Raw genomic sequence first — 11388 nt, 5'->3', positions numbered from 1 at the left:
ATTTTAAATACTTATGATTAATATGTTAATGGCCATAATGGAAAAAAATAGACAGCATGCAAGAACAGATGGATAATGCAAGCAGAGATATATAAAATCTAAGAGAGAATCCAAAGGAAATGTCATAAACCAAAATCACTGTAACAGAAATGAATAATGCCTTTGATGAGCTCATCAGTAGACTGGAAACAGCTGAGGAAATAATCAGTGTGCTTTAAGATATGTCAATAGAAATGTCCTAAACTGAAATACAAATAAAAAAAGAATTGAGAAACAGAACATCCAAGACATATGGGACAATTTTAAAAGATGTGACATATGCATCATTAGAATGCCAAAAATGAGAAGAGAGAATATAACAGAAGAAATATTTGACATAATTGTAACTCAAATTAATGATAGACACCAAACTGAAGACCAAGAAGTCTCAGACAATACCAAGAAGAATAAATGCCAAAAGTACCAGGCATAGATATATCATATTTAAAACTCAGAAAAGCAGATACAAAGAGCACAACTTGAAAGAAGTTGGCTGGGGTGAAGGGGAAGAGGAGACATGATATTTCTATAGACAAGAATTTCAGAAGGTTGCTCATTAGAGACCAAGAAAGCAAGAAGAGAGAGTACAGTAAAATATTTAAAGTGTTGAAAGAAATAAACTACCAAATAAGAATCCGGTATCCTAGTTCTGTGAAAAATGCCATTGGTAATTTGATAGGGATTGCACTGAATCTGTAGATTGCCTTGTGTAATATACTCATTTTAACAATATTGATTCTTCCAATCCAAGAACGAGGTATATCTTGCTATCTGTGTCATCTTCTGTTTCTTTCATCAGTGTCTCATACCTCTCAAGGTCACTGAAGCTTCACTACTGCAGTTCAGAGGAAACGCTTAAGATTTGGCATACAGTAAGACCCCTACATACGAACCTTCAAGTTGCGAACTTTCAAAGATGCAAATGTGCGTTCACATGTCCAATCATGTTAGTTCACGTCTGGCGTACATTGTCATGTGCGTCCATCCTCTACAAGTGGTTGTGTTTTTGTGTACTTTACTGTACATTACTGTATAGAGTACAGTAGTACAATAGTACAGTATCTTTATTTCAAGCCCAGGATGTCTAAGCAAGCATAAAAGCAGTGGTGATGTAGCTGATACTGCACTGTACTTTTCAAGGTACTGTACTGTAAGATTTAAAACGTTTTCTTTTTTGTGTTTGTTTTTTTATGTACTATTTGTGTGAAAAGTATTATAAATCTATTACAGTACAGTACTATATAGCTGATTGTTAGTTGGGTACCTAGGCTAACTTTGTTGGACTTATAAACAACTTGGATTTCTGAACTGCATACTTGGAAGGGAATTCGTTGGTATGTAGGGGACTTACATGCATATTAAATGATAAGTAGCCCAATGTTTTCCATACAGTTTCATGTATAAATACTGATATACACTTGGGCCAGAGCTGTGATGGATCAGCCTATCTGTACCATATGTATGTCAGGGATGATCCCCTCTCTGCCTTTTGAGCACTGGAGGGACAGTTGCAGTAGTTCATCCTCGGGGAGGGGCTGCTTTAGATCTTGCCACCGTACTGCTGTTGCTGAGGTTCCAGTTGTTGGCTTTGTCACTTGTTTCATTCCCTGCCTCCTTTGCCCTGTCTTCTCACTCTACCTCACATTCAGGGGAAGAGGTCCCACTGCATTCGCCCAGCACTGGGAACATCATCATGAAGTCTGTCCAACATGGGGCTGGACGGATCCAGGCTGCCAGGCCTTAGCTGTGGGGAACTGGTGGGGCATCTCAGGCTAGCTCATGGATCCTGAGCTGAAGCTGGGCATACACTGGGTTTCCAAGTCATTTTCAGACAGAAAGGTGCTAGAATTGTCATCTTCAAAGGCCTCAGAGACCACAGAAACGGCATCCAACTCAGGCTTGAGCCTCAACAGGTTCTTTGCCACTGCGCTGCCACCCTTGGTTGTGACACTGTGGCCATGAGGTCCCAGTAGCGCTGGCGTGCTACTGCTAGTGGATCTCGTCAGAGATGGTCTCCAGGTTCCTCAGGGGCATCCTGTACTTGCCCTTTACCAGGCCAGCTTGGCCTGTAGGTCATCCCCATCTTCTTCAGTTTGTTCTCCAGCTGCCGCATGTGGCCCCTGGCTGTGTTGTACCTGGTCACAGGCTCCTTGTGCTCCAGCTAACTCCTCAGGCTTGGTCAGCTCCACCTCTATGACCCTCTGGGTGGCTGATTCAGCATCTCCTGCGAAGCCGAGTTGGACTGCCACTTGTCATCCTCCAGCAGCTACTGCTCGGCCAGTGAGATGGTCCCCTTGGTGGCTCAGGAAGTCCTGTGTGGTACTCAGAGCTTACAGCTGAGCCAGCCTTGACACCCTCCATGCCCCCCAGTAGGGCTTCAGATCTTCCACAGCTTTGCTGAGTTTCTTCACCAGCTTGTCCAGTTTCACCGTCACTTCTACCAGAAGAGTGGAACTTGTGACAAATGTCCTCAAGTTCAGTCTCCTGTCTGTTGATATCACCTGTTGATTGATTCAGTGTCTTTGGTGCTCCCTGGATTAGCGGATCCACCTCTTCCCTCTTCCTCCTCCTCCCACCCCGGCTCCATCCCCTCCTTCTATTCCTCAGAGTCCAGAGTCCGAGTTCCCCTTTGGAGGAACTGTAGGGGTGGCGGCCGCAGGCTCAGCCCCAGCCGCAGCTATCAGGAGGCACTGCTGGCTTGGTGTGTAGTTTTAAAAACAGCAAGAACCACAGGGCAAAAACAAAGTAAGCCAAAAAAGAAAAAAAGTGTCAGGAAAGGAAGATGGACAGACATATAGGAACGAGATTACCTAGAATTTCACAAACCATGGTAAGGTATTTGGATTTTATTCTAAATTTGAAAGGAAACCATGAATCAAGATACTATCTAATTTATATTCTCTCTCTCTCTCTCTCTGTCTTTTTTTTTTTTTGCTAATATGTTACTGAGGGTAAATTTATGTAGAGTGAAATACGCAAATCTTAAGTGTACAGATCAATTAATATTTACAAAGATATATGTCCTAGATCAAATAAAGAACATTTCCATTACCCCCAAAAAAGTCCCTCACAAATATTTCCAGTCAGTACCCTTCCCCTGCTACCCTCTACCACCATGCAGACAAATACTATTCTAATTTCTATCACCAAAGATTGATTTTTAATGTCAACACGATACATTGACAAGCCGTAAGATACACATGATGTTTACGTTCCTACACGTGCTGAATGAAATAATATGTAGACTGGATGGGAGACAAAATTATGGATATTAGGGAGAAAGGACTACCCAAGAGATATCTGAAATTCTTCCATAGCCTGATTAGAAGATGGCAAAAGAGTCTTGAAGTATATAAATACCTTCTTTATTCTAATTTGCTCATATTAGTAATTTCTTTTCTTTCCCTCACTACATTACAATCTGACTTCTTGTTTCCTGCTAAATTAGTTTCAAATTTATAACAGATTGGAAATTGGACTTCTTTATTTGATATTTGGAGTGTTTTAAAAGAAAGCAACTTTATTTTACTGTGTGTAGAACTCAATATCAGAAATAGCAATATTAGAAATACCATTTCATTAAATCAGACAGGATTTTGTAAATGGCAAGGCCCATCTTCAAGCTCTGAAAATGATTATTTCATAGAAATGATAGAAGCAACAAACATCACTAATTCTTTTCTGCTTAAAGATTAACCTTACTAAAATAATATAAATATCAGGGAAAGCATGATTCATTTGATTTAATCTCAGGTATATTAGTGGGGGAATTTAGAGGCATGCTTTTAGAGTTTATTGTTGTAGTTTAGCATCTCAAAGGATCTCAGAATCACCAAAGTTAATTTTCAGGAGCAGCTTCTAGGGGATTTTTTCTTGCATAATATCTTTTTTAAACTCGATTTAAGCTCACAGGGAAAAAGTAAGTGGTTCTTAATCACGGGTGGTAATTATTGGTGAAGTTACTTAGACATGCCTTGAAATATACAGAGAAAACGAGCATATCAAATAAATATAGCTTTTACTTAGCATCTCTATGATTGGATCCTTAACAGTTCTGGTTCAGTGATTTTGTGACAATAACATTTTATCCTTAATCAAAAAGAAAATTCATCTCAAACAAAATTTCCATTTAGGTCAGAATGAAAAGGAAAAAGCATGTAGATGGCTACTTGTACGGAACACAGTATAGCCAGTGTCATCTTCCTTTTCAACTTGGAATCAACAGCTCATGCATGGTAATTACAGATATATCTTATTAAATGAGCCTAACAGATGAACATATTAGCTGAAGGAGGGTGAATCAAAGTCACTTTAGAATCACCTCATACAATAATCTTTTAATTTTCTGGTATTCCTTTAATATGGCCTTGCTAGTAAACAGTATCTACCAGACACTGAGAAATTTGAAGTGAACTCTGGACAATTTCAGATAATACATTTTATAATGCTCTATTTGTATTTTAGTATGAAATGTGTGAAACATTTTATTACTTATAATTTATGAAAAAAAAAACTCTGAAAGAGCACTGTTTACCCAACACACAGGATACAATATTATTAAGTTATGAGTACCTTTGAATCCTTTTCTGTACCCTTTGGTCATACCCCTCTCTCTCCTTCTCTCTCAGAGGTAATGGCTGTTCTAAATATTGTTCACAATTGCTTTGATTTTTATTTTAATTTTACCACCTGGATATGTATCCCAAAACATTATACTCTTTAATTTTTCAGGTATGTAAATTGTAGAAATAGGATCAGACTGTATGTATTCTTCTGCAACTCTCTTTGTTCATTCAACTTTTTGAGATTCACCCACATTGAGACAAATGACTTTCAATTTCACTGCTATGTTGTTTTCCATTGTATGAATACTTTAGAATTTATCAGTGTTGCTCTTGATGTAAATTTGGATGTCTCCAGGGTTTTGTTTCTAACATCACTGCTATGCATGTTCTTCAGCATGCCACATTGTCTTTACATGTGCGTTTCTTTAAGGTCTCGATCTACAAATGGAATTGTTACATCAAAAGATATGTGCATCATTAACTTTACTAGATAACGTTAAATATCATTTTTTCCAAAATGGTTCTAATAATTTATACTCCCACAAGCACTGCATTCGCATTCTGGAAATTCTACATCCTCACAAATCAACAGCAATGTCAGATTTTTAATATTTGCTTATATGGTGGGTGTGAAATGGGAGGATTTCCATATATACTTTCCAGGTTATTTAATAAGTGTATGCATCTATTGATAGCATTTTATTGTCGATTTCTTTTCTCTATTCCTGAAATGCCTGTTCAAGTCTTTTGACCTTTTATCTCTATTAAACTGATAAGAACAGATACTACACTTGATCTTAGCCAAAAGGCCGAGAAGCAATTGACCTTTTATCTCTATTAGGTTGTTTATATTTATTTTATAGATTTGTAGAAATATTGATACTTTATATGCCATGGATAATGAATCTTTTTCGGTTATATATACTGCATCATTTTCTCCCATTGGGTGGACTGTATTTGCCATTCTTTTAAATTGTATAACCACTTGGTAATTGTGAACTCTCTACCTATGCTGCAGTCCAATATGTGATTACTAAGTTTTCTGTGTCTGTCTCTGTACTCCCTTTTTCTCTCCATTAGACTGCCAGAAGTTTCTAAATGTTATTGCTATATTTAAAAGTTTGGCTTTGTTGATCTCTTTATTAGATTTTTAATATCATTAATTTCTTATTTTTGTTATTTAACTGCTTTTGTTTACTTTGGATATACTATGTTGATCTTTTTCTAACTTTATTTTTAAACTTTTAGTTTTATTTATTTGGAAAATTCTTCTTGATAAGCATGACTAGAGGTTTGTTGATTTTGTTTTTCAACTCAGGTTCTAGTAGATTGGTCAGCTCTATTTCATTATTTGTTCTTTAACGGATTTCTCTTGGTTGTTTTCTGTTTTTTGGGTTTTTTAAATTTTTGGCTGCTTTGGGTCTTTGTTGCTGTGCATAGGCTTTCTCTAGTTGTGGCAAGTGAGGGCTACTCTTCGTTGTGATGCGCGGGCTTCTCATTGCAGTGGCTTCTCTTGTTGTGGAGCACGGGCTCTAGGTGCTCAGGCTTCAGTAGTTGCAGCACACAGGCTCAGTAGTTGTGGCTCGCAGGCTGTAGAGCACCGGTTCAGTAGTTGTGGCACACGGGGTTAGTCACTCTGCGGCATGTGGGATCTTCCTGGGCCAGGGATCAAACCCGTGTCCCCAACATTGGCAAGCAGATTCTTAACCACTGTGCCACCAGGGAAGTCCCCTCTTGTTCTTTTAATTGGAAGTAGATCCTCTGTCTTTTCATTCTAGGAGAAACAGTTATCTATTGTAGTCTCAAAGGGGTGTTTTTATGTGGGAACATCCCTGTGTAGACTGTGTGTCCAGTGTTTTTGGTGCAAGGGCTGGTTTTGGTATGGCTGCCAGCTGCATCTTTCCTCGGGGTGTGCTGGCCGTTATCCCCTTGATAGGGGGTGTGATTGGTGTTGTGGTGTCTAAAGCCTGCAGTGGATGTTGGGTGTGGCTTCCTCTTTGCTCTGTGGCTATCCCTGCCCTGTCAGGGGTAGGGTCTGTTCCCCAGTTGTTGGAGTAGAAGCCCTGAGGGTCAGGTTCAGTCAGGCACCATTGCCCTTTGGTGCTTGCCCTGACCCAAAGCAGGTGATTTCTGAAGCAACTGAGGCCTGTGTGGTCACAAAGGACCTATGCATCACCTGTGTAGGCATCTGCAGTTCCACTCATTAGCAGCCTAAGGTTGCATCCTTTTCTCTGTTGTGTTTGTCCCAGATCTAGTACAAAGCTGTGGTGTGAAGCAAGCTGGGGCTTAGGGTTGGGGTGTCGTGACTGTAGGAATTGAGGTGGCTGTGCTGCTTGCTGCCTGAGATGTGGGCTGCCTCTGTGGCAGTCTTCTCCCAGGAACTGTCTTCCTCAGATCTAAAGCTAAGCTATGGTGTGGACTGGGCAGAGCTGCTCTCACTGGGATTTGAACCACTTCATATTCCTGAGCAGGCTGCAAATGGCCATTGCTGCTCCACGGGGACCACACCCCAGGCCCTTCAGGCTGTCTCTCCATAGCTAGACTGAGTCCTCTCCTAGGTCCTGGTCTGCCTTAGATCCAGCTCTTAGCATCTGCAGGCTTTTGTGGCACCACCCCATGCATGTACCAACAATGGCCTCCACAGCTCCACCCACATCACACCTCACATGCCCTGTTCTTTCTCTGCATAGCTAGATGGAGTCTTTGTTCAGATCTTTTGCCAGGTTGTGGTGTGGAGGGAGCAGGGCTGGGGTGTTTGCCTCTTTGGATTGGAAAGTGTGGTGAAGTGGCAGCTGCCAGTGCATGGCTTTCTCTGCACTGACTGTTGGCAAGCCAGCACGTGCACACTCCTCGCAAGTATTCTAGGCTTCTTCAGCCCAACTGTATATTTCAGCAGACTTCCCAGCAGGCAAGAAGACTTGTTTGCTCTGCACAGGACACTAGGATTGGGGTGCCCAGATTGTGTCTCAACCGGCTCACTCCCCAGGGCGAAGGTCCACCCATGCAGACCTTCTCTTCTGTACAGATCCCAACCCAATGCCTTTTTCTTTCTATTCCACCATTTACATGGGGATCTTTCTTACAGCTTTGTTTGTACAATATAAGAATTCTTCTGCCACTTTCCAGTTTTCTGTGAGAATTGTTCCACATGTAGATATATTTTTGATGTGTTTGTGGGAGGAGGTGAGCTCCACATCCTTCTGCTCCGCCATCTTGATTCCTGCCAAAAACAACTTCTTAAAATGAACTCATTGGGTTTCCAATTAGTGTTCAGTCTAAATATTCTCTACTTTTGTGCCAGAGCATCAGTGCATTTTGTCCAGCATTTTAGGTTGTTCTCAGCAGAAAGGCTGGTCTAGGTACTTAGTTTGCCATGCCACTTTCCAACTCAGCGACTAGACCAGTACTTTTCAAACTTTTGATGCTATCCTACAAGAAGAAGTACATTTTTATAAGAGATCCATGATACCCATACATATATAACTTTCCTCAAAAGAGGACTGAAGGGCAGAGATAACCACGGGCCAAGAGAAGCAGCAAACAGGAAGTATCTTCATTTTTTCTCACTTCTTAAATTGTATCCTTAGATAATGAATTTTAGCCTTTCTCCTTTTAGATTTGTATATTTATCTGTATGTAGTGTTTAAGCTATATATCCCAAGTTTGGATATGTAGTATTTATTTTAGTCAGTCCAAAATATTTCCTTACTTTCATTATTCTTTCATCCTTAACCAACTGATTACTTAGAAGTGTATTTCTTAACTTGTCCATATACATGTATTAGTTATTGATTTCTGGCCTAATTTTTTATTATAGATATACTCTATTATTTTTGGCATTTTTGGCATTTGTTAAGACTGGCTCTCTGATGCTGGTAATGTTCAGTTTTCATAAAGCCTATGTGTATATTTGAAAGAATATTCACTCCACAATTGTTTCCCTAAATATTCTTGTGTGTTAATTACATCAACTTATTTCTTTCCAATTTTAAAGTTTCTTCAAATTTTTATCTCCTCATATTATTAATTACTAAGAGAGGTATGATAAAGTCTCCTATTATAGTTGTAAAGTATTTTATTTCTCTGAATTTCTGTCAGTTTTTGCTTGATACATTTTGAGATTTTTATCATTAGCAGCATACAAGTGTAATGCTGTTATATCTTTCTGGTTAGCTGAATCACTTATTATCATGAAATCACCTATTCTAGTAATGCTTTTTACCTTAAAGTCTATTTGTTAGACATATTTTAGCCACACCAACTTTCTGTTATTTTGGGATGATAGGAACTCCATTATTGTTTTGTAGGAAACCTTTATATGCTGCCTAAATATTAATTCTTTTTCTAACATTTTGATAAAAATGTTGAACCCAATTTGTATACTGTCTTTTATTATTATGATATCTTTATAGAATATTTATTTTTTATGAAGTAATATCTATATTTATTTTTGGTTTCTTGTACTGGTTGTATCCATATAGAACATTTCTCAATCCAGAGGTCATATAGTTATTCTCCTATATGTTCTTCCAATGTTTTAGAAACATACATAAAACCTCTTTCTTTCATCTAGAATACATTTCATTTTGTAATAAGCAGTCATGATATAAGTATTTTTTACTCAAATAGCTAACATGACTCAATATTATTTATTGCTGTATCATTCATTTGATTTACAAATTCACTTGCAAAATCTTTACACAGAATTCCTGTAAACCCTTTCCCTTCTTCAAATATTAAAATCTTATGTAGCTACAGTAAAATCAATAAAACTGAGAAATTATCACTATCTGAATCTCATGTTTGGTATGTTACCTACTTGCTCTATCCTATTTTAGACATAATTTCAGAATTGCTTGCACTACATAGTGATATACATATATAATTTTTATATATATATATGCCTCTGACTTCTGTTAATAATAGCTAAATCTTATATTGGGTGGGCCAAAAAGTTCGTTCTGGTTTTCCCATAACAGCTTACAAAAACCCAAACGAGCTCTTTGGCCAACCCAATATAATGCTTGTTATTTGATAGTCACTGTTCTAAGTCTTATACCTATATAATTCATTTACTCCTCCCAATTATCCTATGAGTTAAGTGCTATTATCATCCCTCTCTTACTGATGAAGAAACTGATATGTAGAGAGATTTAGTAACTTGCCTAACGTCACACAGATAATAAGGAGCATATTCAGAACTTTGACCAAGTATTCAAACTTTAGAATCTGTGCTCTTAATCATTATACTATGCGTTTGTCATGTTCTAAATTATTTTAACTACTAAGACTTTTTCTTGTTATTTCTATTATATTTCATTGGCCTTTCAATCAATTATTCCACTAGAACAACACTATCTATATAAGTTTCTTTGTAATAATTATTTATATCTTTTAGTGCAATCTCTTCCTAAATAGAACTCCTTTGCAAAGATGGTTTAAATGGCTTTATTCACTTTTTAATTATGAAAGTAATGCATGTATATAATTAGCATTTGAAACATAACAAACTTATATATAAAGAAAAAAGAAACGATTCTCTTTTAACTTCTACTCCCAATTCAGAGATAAGGTAAGCATTGTCAGCAGCCTCTTGATTTTGTTACTCAACATGTGAGGAAGTTAGATTCCCATTAGTGTAATAATTTTAAGTCCAAAGTGAGAAAGTGGAGTTTAAAATTATATTCTCTCCCCAGGAGTTTAAATGACATTTTGAAGCTTTGAAATTTTATTACGCTTTCCTTTTTGACATATATTCAAACAGGTACCTTTTCCAAAAATAGACCAGTTTCATTGAAGATTTGATGATTCAAATAAGTGTAGTCAATACTATTTGTAGAACACCTCAGAAATGAGCATAAATGCAATATACATTTCATAGATTAGCAAACAATTTAGCCATGGGTAAAATATCTACAAACAACTGTATTTTGGATATATTTTAAAGGCAGAATTAACATAACTTGCTGAAGGACAATGTGGGGATGTAAAAGAAAGTAAAAGTCAAGAACCACGCTAGGATTGGCCTGAGTAACTGGAATAATGGGGATACCATTTTTTGAGGTGTGGAATATTGTGTATGGAACTCATTTTGAAGGGTAGATCTAGTGTTCGTTTTACATTTAACACTGAGGGGTTGATATCCAGAAAATAACTGGATAAGATAGTGTAAAATTAGAGTCAGTGGTTTGGGCTGAATGTATATGATGTAGATGAAGATTAATGTGATGAATCTGTTAAAGATGACCAAGTGACTGAGTATGGACAGAGAATATAAGATGACAAACAATTGAGTTCTGAAGTGTTCAGTGTTTATAACTGTGCAGTAGCAGCTAGTGAGGTAGAAAGAAAATCCATGGAGTGTGATATCTGGGAAGCTAAATAACGAAAGTTTTTTGCTAAAGGAGAGAGTTACCAAACATATTAAAGGCTTCTTATATGTCAAACAATATGAGATCTGAGAATTGACCTCATATTGATCACCCCCCTTTTAGTTATTCAGTGTATCACATAGAGAACCATACAGAGGTCTTCTGCAGCTAGGATGGTAAATATGAAGGAGAGAGTATGTGGAACACCTTTCTGATTGATTTTATTTTATTAGTAAAACAAGAAACAAAAGGATTAGCTGTCTTACTTTGCAGCCTCCTCTTAAAGCAAACCTTGATATAAGGATTTGAGTGTAAGTAGATTATTTGGTAGGTACCAGAGACAACAATAGGGGAGTGCTTGTGGAAAGGGAAGGCAGCCAGTAGAAGTGATGTGGTTTAGTAAACTAGCTACC

The 11388-nt window shown here is 37.7% G+C and overlaps 2 pseudogenes; both read right to left on the bottom strand.

Annotated features, from left to right (window-relative positions):
- Positions 1-1478: 1478 nt before the first annotated feature.
- Positions 1479-6808, bottom strand: LOC130841410 (SH3 domain-binding protein 5-like; annotated as a pseudogene).
- LOC130842807 (U2 spliceosomal RNA) lies at positions 5309-5425 on the bottom strand (annotated as a pseudogene).
- Positions 6809-11388: the final 4580 nt, after the last annotated feature.

Source organism: Hippopotamus amphibius, chromosome X (genome assembly GCF_030028045.1).
Source record: "Hippopotamus amphibius kiboko isolate mHipAmp2 chromosome X, mHipAmp2.hap2, whole genome shotgun sequence".
NCBI classification, from domain to species: Eukaryota; Metazoa; Chordata; class Mammalia; order Artiodactyla; family Hippopotamidae; genus Hippopotamus; species Hippopotamus amphibius.
Note: the sequence above shows the minus strand (reverse complement) of the source record. Positions and strands in the feature narration are given on the sequence as shown.